This window comes from Myotis davidii, unplaced genomic scaffold (genome assembly GCF_000327345.1).
Source record: "Myotis davidii unplaced genomic scaffold, ASM32734v1 scaffold162, whole genome shotgun sequence".
Classification (NCBI taxonomy): Eukaryota; Metazoa; Chordata; class Mammalia; order Chiroptera; family Vespertilionidae; genus Myotis; species Myotis davidii.
In genome coordinates, this window is record NW_006300036.1 from 1,697,658 (window position 1) to 1,715,744 (window position 18,087).

Genomic DNA, 18,087 nt, shown 5'->3' on the forward strand with positions numbered 1-18,087 from the left:
TAAAGTATATCATGTAACTAATATATGTAGCAGTTCTCTAAATATTTCTTCACATATGTTAAATGCAAACAATAAAGACATAGTTTTACGACTCACCTAAACACAAGTCCTCATGACCTTAAAGAGTGTCTGACATGAGTCATCCTATATAATAAAAGCCTAACATGCTAAGTGTCCAACCATTCATTTGACCGTTCGACCAGTCACTATGATGTGCACTGACCACCAGGGGGCAGACACTCGGATCAGTAGGTTAGCTTGCTGCTGGGGTCTGGCCAATGGTACTGGGCAGGACATGCCAGACACACCCCTGGAGCCCTCCTGTGATTCCTCCCCGGCCCTGATCATGCACTGGTGGAGTCCCTCGGCATGGCCTGCAGGGATGGGGCCAAAGCTGGCTCTCTGACATCCCCCAGCTGGTCCCAGATTGCGAGAGGGCTCAGGCTAGGCTGAGAGACCCCAACTTGGCTTGAGATTCTTAGCAGTGGTATTTCTCTTATGTATTTTTTAAGACTAAGGATATGTCATTGCTTTTGAACTGGCCTATAATTTGTGAGAATATTAATCTGTTCCTATAGATGGATTTACCATGAAGCTAATTAATCTTAAACGTCAGCGCCCTTTTCCTACACAGCCTCTTTCCAAGGTGTTGTTAGGGCCCCTAGCAGTGTGCTCACAGAGTCATATGTTTTTGTAAAATGTGCTGAAGTTTGATATTTAAAAACAATCTTTTGAGGTTTTAATTTCATTCTTTGACCTCTACTTTGTTATACTTCCCCTCATTTATGGTCACTTAGGTGTAGGCAAGAGCATTTTGGGATTCTGTTAAGTGGAGGTTCAGTTGGTGATAAATTCAGTTTGGGTTTAGTGGGGTATTTTTATGTGGTTTGTAGACACTCATGCACAGTTTAGTTATTGCTAGCTATTCTGGTGGGGAAAAATGGCCTCTAGAAATACTCCTACTCAGTATACCACATTACTGATCATGACATAAATGTGCAAGGCCAGGTGTCATATTACAATATCAGTGTGTCCTATGCACCTGAAATATGTGGAGAAATAATGGTTGAAATGTGTGAAGCCAGAAGCTATTCTGTCTTTCAGTCATTAAATGTGTAAAACAGTAAGTGGAGATTTGGTTCTCATATACGTATAACTAATTCAAACAGAATTAGTTGTTTCCTGTGTATGCTTAGTGAAGTACATATGGTAGATGCATAGAGAACATATCAAATGTGGTACTTAAAATTATAACTGACCATCCTGTTCCTCTCTTTTACTGAGTATCATATAAAATAGAATCATAATAAAATATACCTGTGTTTGTGGTGCACAGGCCATAGCAGGTCAACATGAGCACCTGTGACATTGTAGATGCATGTTTCATGCATACCAACCATCAATAATAAGAAACAAGTTTTAATCAGCTGTTTTAGAAGAAAAGCAAAATTATAGAAAGTGACACTAAAATTGTTAGATAAAGAAGGAGTTATAGATTGTGGAGTAAAAAATTATAACAAAAGTATTATAAGAAATGTCAAGCAATTAAATTTACTAAAACATTAATTTAAGCTTTGTGATATTAGTAGGCTTTTAAACATGTTTTGTTGTAATTTGAGTTGATTTGATTTGATTTCTAAATAAGTATTCACTTTGGTACCAGGTTTTCTATTTATAATTTTTTCCCCTGAAAGTAGTAGAACTAAATTTTAAGCTTTAGACCTCAGAAAACTTTTCCATTTCTATCTGCCTGTTTTATTCATAATGTGACAGTTTCAGAAAATTGGCACAATGTTCCATTGGGCATTCTTGGTTGATGTGTGCAATTTAGGACATTTCTTTATATTTTTTTTTATTATATTTCATTATGTCTTTGTATTCTAAAAATTTAGGATTTGGGGGAAGAAAGATTGAAAATTTGAAAATGAACTAATATAATTTATTAAGGGGCATTGATTAAGTAGATAAAATAACAAAACATTTATTCATTCAATAAAAAAATTTGAAATAGAAAAACAATTATCACATTTTAAAAAATGCGTGTTTTTTTAATTTAAATTCTTTATTGTTTAAAGTATTATGTTTGTCTCCTTTTTCCCCCATTGGCATCTTCCCAGCCACTACCACCCCCTCTGCACATGCCTTCACCCCCCTACTGTCTGTGTCCATTGGTTATACTTATTTGCATGTGTACAAATCCTTTGATTGATCTCTTACCCTATCTTTGTACCCTCTCCTGCTTTCCATCTGAGGTTTGACAATCTGTTGGATGCTTCTGTGTCGCTGGATCTATTTTTGTTCATCAGTTTATGTTGTTCATTATATTTCACAAATGAGTGAGATCATGTGATACTTATCTTTCTCCGACTGGCTTATTTCGCTTAGCATAATGCTCTCCAGGTCCATTCATGCTATTGCAAATGGTAAGAGTGCTTTCTTTTTTATAGCAGTGTAGTATTCCATTGTGTAGATGTACCATAGTTCTTTTTTATTGTCTAAAGTTTTACATATGTCTCCTTTTCCCCCAGTTGACCCCTCCACCCCAGCCATTCCCACTCTGGGAAAGCCCCCACCACCCTACTGTCTGTGTCCATTGGAGGAAGGTCTGCTCTTGTACGAATTTTGTGCATCAGGCATCTAGTCTATCTAATAAAAGCCTAAGCAACCATTACAGCAGAACCAGACGACCGGTTGCTATGATGTGCACTGACCACTCGGGGGCAGACACGCAATGCAGGATCTGCCCCCTGGTGGTCAGTGCCCTCCCACAGGGGAGCACTGCTCAGCCAGAAGCCAGGCTCACGGCAAGCGCAGTGGTGGTGGTGGGAGCCTCTCCCACCTCTGTGTTAGCACTAAGGATGTCCGACTGCCAGCTTAGACCCACTCCTTGAGGGTTCCTAGACTGCAAGAGGGTTGGTAGTTTGGTTTCATTTTTTGCATGTATCTGTCCAATTTTCCCAGCACCATTTATTGAAGAGATTGTCTTGACTCTGTATGCTCTTGCCTCCTTTGTCTGAAAGTTGTTTTTTTTTCTTATTACTCTTCAAATTTAACAAAACAGTACAGCTAGAGTAGGCAAGAAAATGTATGCTGATTTTTCTGGGACATTTTATAACTTGGTAATTTTTTATGTACATTAAATTATCTTATGACCCAGCCCTTAGATGTTCTTGTTTACTCATGAATTCCTATAAATGTAATTGGAAAGAATGCTTATAAGTAACTTTTGAAATCTAATTTTGTGTTGTTATGTGAATGAGAATATACCTTTTAAAATGTATATAAACACATATGTTGGATAACTAGAGAGATAGATATGCTAATTACCCATATATTATCTGATAAGTTGATTTAGGACCTTTAATATGTGCATTGCCATTTATTTCAACTCTTGGCGAGTAGGCCTTTATTAAGCTGTGATGATTACTGAATATGAAATGTAACCAAGATTATTTTTATTCAAATATAATTTAAATATTCATCAAAGAGAAGTTATGCTTGAGACTGACAGAGACTATTAACATCAAAAAATATAATTAACTGCATTGGGTATCATGAAGTAGAGCTAGCCAAATAGCCGAGAGGTCTAATTGCTCTAGAGTTAGAGAAGCAATGGCTTTATTTTGTGCTGTAGCTGTGGAATTAATAGTAATGTGGTTTCCTATGTGGGCCAATTAAAAGCTGCCTGTTAAGGTTCATTGCTCTATAGGAAACCCATTGACTATCGCTTAGCAAACAGGATTGACATGTCAGTGTGTACAAGAAGATAAAATACTATAAAAACCGAGAACATGAGAAGTCATCTTAAAAGAACTGTTTTGAAAACAATTGCAATTAATCTGTTTTCTGTGCCAGTGCTGTGTAGTGGATGTTGTGGTGTCCCTTCCAGATTTACCCTATAGGCTCAGGCTGCTCACTCTCCTCCCCCCAGCTGCCTGGGAAATTGCCTGCTGATGGGCTCACAGTGGTCCCTGCCCCGGAGCTGCCAGGGGCTGAAGGGATCTTAAACTTTTCTCCCCAGAGGCAGCCTGCACCAAATGCCAGAGCACAATGGCATGCGCTCCTCCTTCTTTCCTTCACTTTGAGACTTCTCTGAAGGGCTTTCCCAACTCCAGAGCTCCCCCCCTTAGGAATTTGCTGTGCCTTTGTTGCAACCACATTGGACTTCTCTAGCTCACCCAATTGTGCTTTCTCATGGCTTCACGGATCCTTCTGAAAGCACTTGTGCTTCGCAGAGATTTTGCCCTCAATGAAATTCCACTTCTTGCTTACCCAGCCTAAGAAAGCTAATACTATTCAATAGAAAAATAAGTTCTGTCAGTGGTACTGTTACATACATTACAGGAATCTGGCAATTAAAAACATTTTAAAAATTTGAAAAGTTAAATTTGTTTTAAAGCAAAAAAAGAAATGCCCAATTCAGGTTCAGAAATGGCATTTTACATTCTAAAGTTTATCTTTGTCACGTGGTCCTTTTTCTTTAACAAAGGTAATATTCTGTCCTTTGTGGCTTTATTAGGCTTTTTCGCTGTATTTTTTTTTTAAAAAGAAGAAACCATTCCTGAAAAAAGATTGTGCCCTGCTTGGGCTGTTGAGATGTAAAAGTGGGCAGACGTTCTAATGGCCTTTTGACATGAATGAGATTGCTGAAATGGAAAAGCGAAGGATCAAAGATAATAGCAAGACTTCTCTTGTTTCTTTTTCTTCATAATGACATATCAAATATAGCTAAAAAAATTTGCTGTGATTCCTAACATAATACATAATTTTATGTGTGAGTGTAGGACTTGAAGTATTAGAATGCTCTTTGCAAATAAAGATAATTCTAAAACTCTTGCTATAAAATATGTAACTTCAAATACATTTTATTACATTACAACAATCTCAATTTAGCTGTTACTTTTGTAAGACATGTAAAAATCTTAAAATACTTAATAGATCCCAATGTGTATAATATAATAAAGTGTGCATTGTGTCTTTAATCTGCAGTCACAACGATGTTTTCCTAGCCACTTATTATTTAATATGCTTATCCTGTTTATATCTGTGGCCTGAGAGTGCATGTTCGCTCTCTGAAGAGCAGGGCTGATGCTTCACAGCACACAGCCTTGTCCTCCCCAGCCTGTACATGGTGTTAGCGGTATTTAAAGCTTTCAAGTCTAACATTTTATAGGTCATGATGAACTGAGCCTTTCAGACAAGATACTGATACGAAGCTAATTCAGGCTAGGAAGATAATATGGAATAGAAGCTTTCTAGCTTCACTGTCATTTTTAAAAACTTACACAAGCTGCAAAATTCAGAAAAGTTTTTCAATTTGATTTATATCTTACGGTTATGGAACTGTTTTTCACTTCTGAAAATTATATCTTCATCTTTTATCCACTGTTTTATGCTACCCATAATTATTAAGCTGTGTGATGTACAAGCTAATGTGACAGATACTCTAAATTTATTTATGTATGACTGGGAAGAATATTTTCAAGTCTATAGACTGATGTTTATGGACTTAATAAATTTTAGATAAGGCACAGCATTATTCACTGAACATGGCTCAGAGGTTCTTAAAACAGGCACAAACCCCTCAACAGATACTACAATCTGGTGAAGAAATGAGGGATGTACAGAAATAATGACTTCAAATCGCTGAGGTAGCACCATGCACTTTCAAAATCTGATGGAGAACGGACAGTGCTGAGCAACGGCCTGAAGTGTGAAAATGTACTGTATGTTGAGGAAATACTGACCGTAGGTCTGATAAGGGAGTTAATGCAGCTTCCGTCCTCACCCTTTCTAACTTTCCATGGCATGCAGCATCTCATCAGCTTTCTTCTTCTCGGGAGTCTTGTGGATCCTCTTCTTGCACTTAGTCTAAGGAGGAAAGGATTTTTCAAAAATTATGCTCTTTAAATGTCTCAAAATTGTGGAATACTTATAAAATAGATGTTAAAAACTGATTTTAACTCTATAATATCAATATGGAAAATAACACAAGGGTTTTAGGCCCTTTATATTAATTCTGAAACAATATAGAGTTCACTCTTTCTGTAGCAGAGAACATTAATAGGCAATTTTATATCCACTTGTTTTGTTTTGTTTTCCTGCATAGATATTGGTTGGATGTGGTATATTTAGGATATTACTCTGCTTTTAAATCTAGGTATTTCTGTACCTAAGCTATGTCTTATATTGCTGATAGGTCTTATAGTACTGTTTCTAGTACCAGAATGCATACAAAATCATCACCCCTCCCTCCCTCCCTCTTTTTCTCCCTATCTATTATCTGTCTGTTTTTAGATAATTTCTTGCCTTTGTGACTGAGATGCGGCAAGAGGACACTTCCCTTGATCTGTGTGTTTGTTTGTTTTTTAAAGAGCACTTTGAGTAATACACTGTAGGCTGAATGCTTATGAGAAGGTGTTCAGTTATCGAGAATGCCATCAGCAGTGCCTTGTTGCTTTCTTATCAGCTACTTCCTGCTGCCAGCTTGGCACTTATTTCAATAGAAAAGGATTTGCATCAAATGTAATGCCTTATTATATGCAGCTAACATGGGGTTTTTAATTGTGCAAACACATGAGACTCCTGCAGTGATAGTCAATTTGATAAAAGGATTAGATTATGAATATTTTGTCATGATTAAAGATTAGTTCTGATTTATCAGAAGTAAGCCAGTGAAATGTGCCATGTATTTGCCAGTGAGGTGAGACTCCATTAATTTTGAGAGTGTATGATCCATAGCATATCTAGTCTCTAATGGATTTGATTATTTATATTATGGGTATTAAGGATTGTTTTTAGCCTTCCACACCTACTTTACTGCTAACAGTATTCCAAGAGTCTGTGGTTGCGGATTTTTGCCTTTATTGTTTTTCACTTCTTATCTTACAGAAGTTAGGTAAATATCTATACAAAATTTGTGCAGTTTTTATTAGGGAAATGGAATCTTGTGTGTATCAGTGAGACATTTTGAATTGTTCCTTCCGTGATAAAACTTTAGTATAACATAGAAGAATGAGAAATCCGATTGTTAAAAAAAAAAACACCCACCCACAAAAACAAGCATTTATAAATGTAGTCATTTAAGTAAAAAGTAAATTTTCCTGAGTTGATTAAATGATTCAACAACATATACTTTGTCTGAAGTTTTTTGTAGGTAGACAAATTTAAATTCATTTTGTTTTTAAGTTTTCAGTTTGATTTGTATAGGAAGTTCTGTGAACATTTGTTGCTGTGCTGTAATCAAAATGAGGTCTGTAAAAGCGGAAATTACATTAACTGTCAATTAGACTAGAAATCTGTTTCGTGTATATGCAGAGATATATAATACTGACTAAATGACACCCCATCAAACATCTTGGGAGGCAGAAAATATATTTATGGCATAATTTTCCTGTTTATCGAAGTCATATCCAAACCAAGGGAGTAATCTTTAAGGTGAATTTAAAATAGCAGCAACAAAAATCTGGTTTACCCAGTTTTGCTCTCTAAAACTCCTTTTGGTTGTAGGTTCTTTTTTCATTATTTCAAATTCTAATCCTCTGAGCGGGTAATGAACGGACCAGAAAAGCCATTTGTGGAAAAGAAGAGCCACCAGGGTGAAAATATTTCTCCACCAAATGATCTTTAAGAAGTAAATAATTACAAAAGTAAAAGATGTGGGATGACCAATATAAATCTAAGGATAATTAGAAGGAATAGAATATGAAAATCAAAATGCTTTGCATGTAAAACAATTCTCATATCATAACAGGACTAATTAAATATTTAGAAACCAAAAATCCCCTCACAATTTGAAGAAAAAGAACCCCTGACAAAAGGGTCTGTAACTTTGCAGATAATGAGCAAGGGCTAGAAGAAGGGAAAAACATCACAGATTGGCTCCAAGACTCTGCAAGGTCATGTCTTATTACGCTATGTCTTTCATATGGTCTGGTAACAAGTTTCTTGCTAATTTAATCTAACTAGGGCATCCCATAGCAATTTCCCTTGTTAATAATGTGATACTTTCTTCAAGTGCAAACTATAGTAGGTTAACAGTTTTTAAAAATCATTGCTCCTATTTGATACAGATCACAATAATTGCTTTTGAATTAATAAAAGAGTTCTTGAAAAACTGGACACGTGATATTTTTAAAGTATTTCAATATTTTGTAGTTTATCCCCACTTAAATTATTTTTTTTTTCCTTTCATTTAGCAGTTAGACCTGATGACCCTGTGAATGAAACTTAGTCTAAGTGGCATGCTTTGTAAATAAATACTTCCTATTTTGCTAATACTGTAAAAGCACGCACATTTATGTTGAATGTGCATTTGTGAAAACACGAATTTTGTACTTGATTAATAAGGCTCTGAGTGAGTTAAGCCTAATTTGCATTAAACTGACCCCAAGGTTCAGTAGAAACTACGAGAAATTTCAAAGGTTCCTAAAACATAGAAGTTGTCTAGCAGATCAGCAATGCCATTTCAAAATGCTTATTTCAGTAATTAATGTGGAATTTTTGAGGATATTTTTAAGTTTCTAAGATGCAAATTTAGCTATAAATATTACAGTATGCATACTTTGTGGTTATTATTCCTGACACAATATTTTACTCTGACACAAATGATTATGGAAAGTGTCACTTTTATGTTATTCCTGCTTTCAACATATTGAAAAACAGAATGACAATCTTCTGGGCATGATCTTAATCAAGCTTTTATTAACTTTCTGTAGGTTTACCTGATATTTATTTGGCTTTCTATTTCTGTTACATACTGTGCACTTTTCAGTCATATAGGTTTATGCTTATATATTGATAATACAGAAAGATACTTTGTATTTTTGCTTATACTTATTTAAATAATAAATTGGCTTTTTTATACCTTTTTAAAATACAGTTGCAAAGATTTAGTCACAGTTGCAATTTTTAAAAAATCAAGATTATATTTAATTTTTTTGAAAACACAAGTATATCGGAAACCAAATGGAATAGAAATTACATTATTTTTTCCAAATTATGTACTCAAGCATGTACCAATATTCAAGCATATTTTCTTAGAGATGTTTATAGTGATTTTATTTCAATAATTCAGTTTTATTTCCATGATTTAGGAATGCTTTAAATAACAATATTCTATAATGCTTAGAGAGTACAATATTCTAACATGTCTACATAATTAAATACTTTGTGATGGGTAGAAGTCTTCTGGAACACACGAAATTATTAAATAACTTATGAGAGCATAGCTATATGACAAATGAGAACATTACTATAGAACTCTTTTTTTTTTTTTTACCATATTAATTACACACCATTTAGCTTCCTAATGTTATGTTTACCTTGCAATTGGTTAGGCTCTGAAATCATCATTAATAAATATTTAAAGAAAGCAGGGCCCACTTTCCTTAGCTCACAGAAGAGACGTTTAGATGATTAAAAAAAAAACCCAACATTTTATTATACAGTAAAAAAATAAAAAGGTTTGGTTTAACATTCAACTCAGTTTCCCTCTTTAGTGATGATGATTGTTACCTATATCTTCGTATCTCATGGTTTATTTAATTACTTTGCTGAGCAAATCTATTTGAATTGGAACTTACCTTTCATGTTTTAAGATCATCTGCCACTTGTGTAAAAATGTTTTCTAAATTTGGACCAAAAAAGACAGGGGTTCTGGTATCTGCAGTACTATGGTCCTTGCTCATTTGGAATTGTTAGTTGTATGAAGTGATTTGTAAGCCAAAGGGTACTTTTCCCCTTGCTCCTTAAGTAGATCTGTCTCACAAGTGTTATATTATGGGCTTTGATTATACCAAACTGTGTCCAAATTGACAGAATTCTTTGGGAATCAAATACAGCTGATTGAAACAGAATTGGATGTCTAAGTACTTATTTTCTCCTAACTGTGCTTGTTTGCAAGCAGAAATAGGAAAGTTAACTACTCATCATTATTTCATTTATTTAAAAATAATTAGTGAATCCTATTAACGTGTCACTTCTGATAAGATTTTATAGGTTGCCAGTGTCCTTTTTCTTTCTTACCCTTTGTGGTAACGTTTCTAAAATTTTAACTTGTGTACTTGAATAGAATAAAATTTACTTACTGATATATAATAATTTTTTATTAAAGCTCAAGCATGGACATCATTTCATTAGTAAGAATGGACTTATAGTGCAGGAATTCAACCATCCATGTTCTGTTCATTCAGAAAATACGATTCCCCGTGTGGGTGTGGTTTAAACTCTTCTAGGGCACTCCTGTGAATGTTCTGCTTATTTTTGGCACTTTGGAAAGGGTTATCATTCCATGATACCCTGGAATCTTCGATATATTTATTTCATCTCCAAAAAGTGAACACTTTTAACCAAGACAGAAGGTAACTCAGGAAAGAAACAGACCTATTATTGATAGCATTTTATAATTGAATTTTTAAAATAACGGATACCACCGAGAGATTGGCATTGTTGAAGCAATCTTCACCAAACATACGGACTCAATAAAGAATTGTTCTAATCCTGGAGGATGGCTCCAACAAATTCCAGCAAACATTAATTTTTAGTTTCTGTCATGATATTAATTTTTAGTTTTCTGAGCTTTTCTGTTGAATGCTGGAGTATTTGTTCAACTTGGTAGATTTTGAATTTTTAATCTTCCTTAGAACTGTGGTGAATAATGGCCCCTGGCAGGAGATAATGAAATTTTCTTAATTTATATTTTCAAGCAGAAGCTTCAATTGAAAATGGCATCCTATGGCCTGGAGACATAGCTCTACATACGTTTTAGGGGAGATGCAGTAATAATGCAGTGCCATCGAGACGAGGAATGATGGGACAGGGAAGAAGTAATTTAAGGAGGCAAAGAGAATGTACCAAAGCTTTATTGTAGCGTATCTAATGATCTGCTGAAGATTGCCAATGGTTTTTGGAGCATGACTGGATAAACTAATGTTATCTTGCCAAAACAGAAGCCCTTGCTTAACCAGCAGAACACGGCTATTGATTAAAACACCTCTCACAATAGATGACACGTGGAATCTCATCTCCATACTTTGCACTTGGTTAAAGTGTAATAATGAGCATAAGATAATCAAAAGAAGAGTAAAAGCAATCTGTTGGGCGTTGTACAGTTCCAGATTAGAGTTGGAAAGAAAACAAATTTGCATGAATAGTTCAGTCTGTTTTTAAAGCTGAACACAGGAAATCGTGTGCAGTATGATTTCTATAGAAAGATAAAATAGTTTGCCCCTTTAAGGTTTGCAAGTCGATGTTTATCTTATACAAAGGAGTAGTTGTTGTTATTAATCATATTTTGTTGTTTTTGGTCGTTCATATTTGGTGAGTAATTGTACAGAGTGTTCGCCGGCATTATCTCATTTAACCTTAACAACAAACATCTAAAGAAGGTATAGCTAGGGTTGAAAGGTACATTGCTATGGACTCACAGTTAAGTAAGGAGCTGGGCTGGAACTTTCTGATTCTAAAGCCTCCTTTAAAAGCTAATCTTCCCAAATAGCAAATGTTTTTGCATCTGAGTGACAAACGATATGCTATATTATGTTTTGTAAAATATATTCTCAGATTATAATAAGTAACATGTGCATTGTGCCTTTCATTTACAGTTTTAAAAGATTAAGGAAAATCAGCATAGTAATCGTTAGTTTGCATTAATATTTCACGTGTTCCCCCCAAAAAGATGTTTTTTTTAAAGACGGTACTGCTGTTACTTTGTGCATGACATTTTCTAAGTAAATTTTATGTATGAGAATGTAAATTATGGTATTACTCGTTTATAAAATGCCTTTGATTAATTACACATTTTTCTTGGTAACATTTATCTTAATTTTAAAAAAATATTGTGGTTACCTTAAAAGTTAATGTTGAAACCCGAGAGTTTTTATTAAATTTGTGAGATAAAATGTACTATTTTAATACTTTTCACTTTTTACCATCTCCTAATTGTGATGATTGAGCGATTTGTTATATATTCCTTGAAGTACATTTTTCTTACACATTATGCACAAACCTGGACAATATCACTGACTTTAAATATTAACTCTAAAGTTTGCTATTCTGTTGTGAATAGGAAGGAAATTAGTAAACTACTCATCTCCAAAATTACTCGGTTTTATTTTCTTCAGCTTTAGAGATACACATTTGGCTTCACTCCTGAGTAGATTTTTTTTTTTCTTATTTAGAGTAGAAAGACTTAAAACGAATGAGTTTTAAAATAATTTTTTAAAGTCAGTCTTTTTGTTCCATTTAAAGCAGCTTTATGGCCTATAAAGCAGGACTTAGGATTTTTTGGGGGTGTAGTTGATGGTGTTTATGTTTAAAAATGTAAGTTATGAATATTAATGTCAGAAATAATACTTTTATTCTGGTATTTGAACTTGATAATGTACAAGGCATTTATTATTGTATTTAATTTAGTGACATGGAATTCTCATTTTAGATTAGTAAGAAGATTAGAGGAATAAATATTAAAATAATAGAAACTTGAGATTTACAAGAATGTGTAGAAATAACGTATAGGTGATATTTTTTGAAAGTGCTCTTAACCCAGTGATGTGAAGTAATGATTATCTTTTGTCTATCCATGCCAACTTCTGGAAATTTTTAGAAATGTGGTTAGATATTAAGAATGATTATATGCTTAGAATTTGAAAATGAGTGCTTTACATTTATTTACTAGATGTTAAATCGTACATTATATCTCAGCTATTGCTTAGACATTATTTGCAAGGGCTGCACTTATGCAACTTTTGAGTTCTTTCAAAAAAATAATATTATTTCTTCCTATAGTTGATCCACTTTGTTTAAGTTTATTTGAGTAAATAAGTCAAAGGTTGAATGTAGAAAAATTTTCAATGATTACAGTGAATTGTTTTTTTGTTATTGTTATTTTTAACAGTGTCCTCCTAGGGAACACAGTTTATTGGTACAGATTGTCAAAAAATATTTATGTCCAGGATTATTTAGTGTTCAAAATTTTCATTAGCTAGCAAACTTTTAGGAAAAAATAATATTTTCTCTGTTTTTAAAAATGGACTTGCATGTGATATGTGCATGTTCCTAGAAGTTGTACTTCTTTAAAATTTCTCAGGTTAGGAATTTATAAATAACTAACCTGTTGGTTCAAAATTGGAGCAACTAAAACCCTTGCTTGATTCTTATGATTAAAATAGCAAAGGACGTCATATTAGCATCATAAACTCTATTATGTATTTGCTACGTAAACCTTATTCATTACTTAATGAAATTGTATTTTACTTGTATTTTATTAAGATTTATAGAGCAAATGAATGAGTTTCCAATACATATTTATTCTTTACTAAAGTATTCAAACTGTTCTCTAACCCAGTGGTTTTTAGTCATCAGAATCACCTGAATAACTAGTTAAAACTCAGATTGCTGGGTGTGGCCTCTGGATTCTGAGTCTGTTGGTCTTGAGTAGGGCCTGAGGATGCATTTCTAACAAGTTCCCAGTTGAAGCAGGTGCTCCTGGTCTGAGCACCACATCTTGAAGGCCAGTGCTTAACTAGCCTAACTCATCTGTGCATCTTTACAGATAGGTAATAAGATAAATTTTATTAAAGTTGAAGTGTTTAATCAATATCTAGAATTCATTTTCTTTATGATAAATAGTAATTGTATTTCCCTCACGTTGTAATCAATGGTCCACCTACTTAAAAAGCCCTATTTTTTCTCTTCTGCCTTGTTCTCATTCATACTTAAATTCATGCTTAACATTTGAGAAAAGTGTAGATTTTTAACATAATTCACATGGTATTACTAAAATATGCTAATACTTTGTTAGTACAACCATACCTTTACTAATAAAGATACCTCTCCCCCTGAGAGAAAGTTATGCCAGGAACTATGGCCGGGAACTATGCCTAGGGCTGAGAAAACAAACAAATGAATGCCGTTGTTTTTGGCTTAGGTGTGCCTTTTCATTTTTGTTTCAAGGAAAACTTGGAGCAGAACAGTTGGAGGAAATTTACTTTGCTTCTGTATCTAATTGCTTTCTCTTTCCCTATCTTCTTAAATGATAGCAGTTTCCAAGTGTCAAATCTCACCAACAGTGTATTGGTTTTCAGGTTTTTCTTCATGCTAACAGCTCACATTGGGTATTTCCTCTTCCCTTGTGTCCCACACTTACTGTATATGGAAACTTAAGGCTACGTGCTTCATTCATAATTGAATGTACATAGTCTGTATTTTTATTTCCATCATTTGGTCCTCTAAAAGCTTTGGTTTTCTTTTCCATGAATCAAGATACTGCTATACAGATCTGATATTTTTATGCTTCTGCATTCCACTTCTTGCTGATTAACCCTTTACTTTTTCCCCCTCAAGATTAATTTTATAAATATATGGCATATAAAAATGAACATTTTTGACATCTTGAGATGCCATGAATTCTAGAAATATACATAGTTTTACTTGCAGGAACTCCATTAAGTCTCCTTACCTTCAGTTGTACTTAGGAAAATAGCCCAAGAATTAATACCATTTGCTGTCTTAAAGTGAATGTTTTGAACAGTATGATTAGTAATGATGGTAATTGCTTTTAACACTTATTTGAACCTGTAATTTTGGTGAGATGACTAATACAAAGATCAGAAAGAGTAAGTATGAGCAATTATTTTTCATTTACATGGTGTTGGTCTTTTAAGAAATAATGGAAGCAGGAATACTTTGTCCCTTGTATACTTCTTGTCAACATATTGTGACATTGAAAAATATAAAATGAAAAACTTGAATTCCATATTAAAGTCATATTTATTCTTTCTGACCGTCTAGTGGGAAAAAACTGGGTAATCATCAGGTATGCTTTATTTTTGAAAAAAATATGTAAATCCCCAAATTCTTTGAGCTACATCCTTCTTCACCTTGGTCCAAAGTCCGTCATGCTCTTTGTGCATTTCAGCCTTGAGCATAATTTCCTTTCTCTCGCACCTGTTGTTGGATTGATTACGTGAGAAGAAGCTTCTGTGGGAAGGGGGACAGTGATGATATTATAGAAAGTTTACTAACAAGTGGAATTATTTGGGGGGATTTCTGCTATGAATATCTTTTAGATACGTTTTAAAATCATTTGCAGCATGGCAGACTTAACACTGTTGAGTGGTTATAAAATGTATACTGAGGGAGTTTATAAAAGGGGGGATGTAACTCAGATGAGTTTAGATTATTTTGATTCTGCAAGGTGTGAGGGTTATATAAATGGAGGACCCTTGTAGGTATGAGTATATACAAGAAAAAAATTTAAAGAACTTTAGGTTTTATGGGGACTAGGTTAGTCGTTGAGGGTCCCTGGGAGATTAAGACACTTATAAAAAGGAGCGAAATCTCTTTTTGCTCTAAATTTAACAAAGGAGAGAATGAAACATTAGTTGAAACATTAGATATTGACCTATTGAGAAATCTTAAATCTTATCTTCTATTATTTAAATTTTTAGGATATAAGATTGGTTCTGTGATTTATGTTAAAATAATTCACTTACACTAAATTGAGAACAATTGGCAAATTTCCTCAAGAGATTGAACCAATTTATAAGAAATACAGAATAATGAAAGTAAAACAGAAGAATGTGACAGGGCATCATTTACATTATACATACTCTTGGAAATTATTTTGTACTAGAGGCCCGGTGCATGAAATCGTGCATGGGTGGGGTCCCTAGGCCTGGCCGGCAATCAGGGCTGATTGGGGCCAGGCCGATCAGGGCTAGGCCAGAGAGGAGGCAATGGTTGCCAGATGCTGATGCCACCATCGTCAGCTCCCAGACACCACGAGATTCCCCGCCTCCCGTCTTCCACCTTCCACTGCAGCAGGTGGGCAGTGGGCCAATCGGGGCCTGCCGGCCAGGGAGAGGGACAGAGCAAGCCCTCAGCTCCCCTGGGAAAGGAGCCACATCCACCGCCACCCATCCCTGGTTCTCCATCCCAGCCCGGGGGCCAACCCTGATTGGGCTATCAGGGCCTGCCAGCCGGGGGGAGGAACCACAAGAGGTTGGCCGTCTGGGGGGCGGGGAGGGACCACAGGAGGTTGGCTGTGGGAGTGCACTGACCACTAGGGAGCATCTTCCCCCTGGTGGTCAGAGTGCGTCATAGCGACCAGTCATTCCGGTTGTCCAGTCGCTTAGGCTTTTATATATATATAGAGGATAAGTTTTTTAAAAATATGGTACCAAATACCACACAAAATATTAGTTATAACTTATTTAATATTTAAGACTTGTTTATAATATACCTTGACCTATAAAATTAACCTTTTTGATTCTGTAGAGGTTTTCAGGTCTTGCTGTTCTTTAAGGAAGAGTCAACCTGGTTTAAATTGAAATAGCTTCTAAGGTGCCTGACTTGTTAACATACTTACCTCTCTGACACAGTTCTTCTTCTACTGTTCTTTAGTTACTTGCTGTGCTATAAACTGGGCTGCGCCCAGGCCTATGTGGCTCATCTGATTGGAGCATCATCCCATATACCAAAGGTGGCAGATTCAATTCCCGGTCAGGGAACATATCCAGGTTGTGGGTTCCATAGTGGGGGAGGCAACTGATTAATATTGCTCTCTCACATCAACATTTCTCTTTCTTTCTCTGCCCTCTCAACCCCCCCATCAGTAAAATCATGTCCTCAGGTAAGGATCTATAATAATAAAAGCATAATATGCTAATTAGACTGACATCCTTCTGGATGAAGCCGGGGCTGCGAAGGAAGCCCGAGTCCCGGGTGCCAGAGGGAAGCTGGTGCCGGCAGCCGGGGGAAGAAAAGCCTAATCTTGCACAAATTTCGTGCATCAGGCCTCTAGTTTAAAAATAAAAACTCTGGCCCTTGCCGGTTTGGCTCAGTGGATAAAGTGCCGGCCTGCAGACTGAAAGGTCCCAGGTTCGATTCCGGTCAAGGGCATGTACCTCGGTTGCGGGCACATCCCCAGTGGGAGGTGTGCAGGAGGCAGCTGATCAGTATTGCTCTCTCATGGATGTTTATAACGCTCTATCCCTCTCCCTTCCTCTCTGTAAAAAAATCAATAAAATTAAAAAAATAAAAACACTGGGCTGCTTTTTCATTCTTTTTTTTTTTTTAACCATTTTCTAGTCCAGTTATTGTATGTACTATAGGATGCCTGGTATTCAAATTATTAAATAAGTTTTGCTATAATGCTCTTGTTCTGCTTGCTGTGCTTCTTAATTTATGTAGTTTTGGAAAATATAATAAAAGCCTGCAAATATTACTTTTAAAGGATAATTCTTGCCTTTAAAAAGCTTATAAAAAAGATCATTTGGATAAATACATGGAACTTAAATAAATACCATGTTGCCTAGAATTCTAACCTAATTCTAATAATCTTGATAATTTCTGACAACACAAAAATAAGAAAATACTTCCAGTTGTAATAAATAGGACATACTAGGCATCACGTCAGTGACATTCTTTTTAATGTTATGTTTCAGGGAGTCTTAATTTAGAAGAACGAAGTTTCATAGTCATAGCATATTAATAGTACCAGCACATTAATCTAGAAAATTGAAAGAGTAAAAACAATGTTTAGACACTCAGTATGTGCCAGGCACTATGCTAAATCTTTATTTATTTTTTAAAAATACGTTTTTATTGATTTCAGAGAGGAAGGGAGAGGGAGAGAGAGAGATAGAAACATCAATGATGAGAGAGAATCATTGATTAGCTGCCTCTGTACTCCCCACACTGGGGATCAAGCCCACAAGCTGGGCATAATTCACGGTGGGAATTGAACTGTGACCTCCTAGTTCCGTGGTTGGCAAACCGCGCCTCGCGAGCCACATGCAACCACTGAGCCACACCTGCCAGGCCTAAATTTTAAATGTAGGTTTCAAGAGTATAGACTGTATTATAGTAGGAAACTTAACACCAAACTGGATTTAGAGAATAAACTTCAAAAGCTGGTACCTCCTTTGTTTTATTATGTTGTCAAAACTTACTTTCAGCCCTAGCTGATTTGGTTCAGTGGATAGAGCGTCAACCTGCAGACCAAAGTGTCCCAGGGTCCCAGGTTCGATTCTGGTCAAGGGCTGCAACCTTGGTTGCAGGATCCTCCCTGGGCTGGGCCCTGAT

At 35.4% G+C, this 18,087-nt stretch overlaps 1 protein-coding gene across 1 annotated transcript in view; it reads left to right on the forward strand.

The window, feature by feature from the left end:
- Positions 1 to 18,087, forward strand: part of ADGRL2 (adhesion G protein-coupled receptor L2) — a 277,155-nt gene that overhangs the window by 199,305 nt on the left and 59,763 nt on the right. The window lies entirely within an intron of this gene.